This window comes from Macadamia integrifolia, unplaced genomic scaffold (genome assembly GCF_013358625.1).
Source record: "Macadamia integrifolia cultivar HAES 741 unplaced genomic scaffold, SCU_Mint_v3 scaffold3010, whole genome shotgun sequence".
Classification (NCBI taxonomy): domain Eukaryota; kingdom Viridiplantae; phylum Streptophyta; class Magnoliopsida; order Proteales; family Proteaceae; genus Macadamia; species Macadamia integrifolia.
In genome coordinates, this window is record NW_024869131.1 from 12,380 (window position 1) to 13,010 (window position 631).

The window sequence follows — 631 nt, forward strand, 5'->3', positions numbered from 1 at the left end:
TTCTTCTTCTCTTCTTCTCTTCTTCTTCCTTGCTGCTGGAACAACCGAACCTGCAACTTACCTTTCTCTCCTTTCCTTGGCGCCGACAAATCCGCAGTGAAGATCGAATGTTGGATCTACGGGCAGATCCCTGACTCCTTGCATAAGGGTCTTCACTTCTGCAACGTCTTCACCGCCCTCAGTAGCAGAGAGTGTCGCAGCTTCTCTCAGCAGATCGATACCTGTGGCTAAGCGAGAGACGCTCTCAGCAGATCTGCAGCTTCAGCAGATCGATACCTGTGGCTAAGCGAGAGACTTTCCAGTAACATTGGAGTACATAGTTGGGTTGTAGAAGGGGTAAACATGTCAGCGTCAGTGACTCACTTTCTTCCTTTACAAGAATAAAGAGGGGGTATATTTGAGAACAAAAATGACAGGTGTTGAACACTAACTAGTACAACCAGGTGATCGTACCAGTAGGTGATCCATTTTCATTACAAGATAGGATCCGCTGCTCGTACGGCCACCTGGTCTACGAGTCAGCATCCAACACCTGTCCCACTTTCTGCCATTACAAGGATAAAGAGGGGTATATTTGAGAACAAAAAGGACAAGTGTTGGACGCTGATTGGTACGAACAGGTGATCGTACA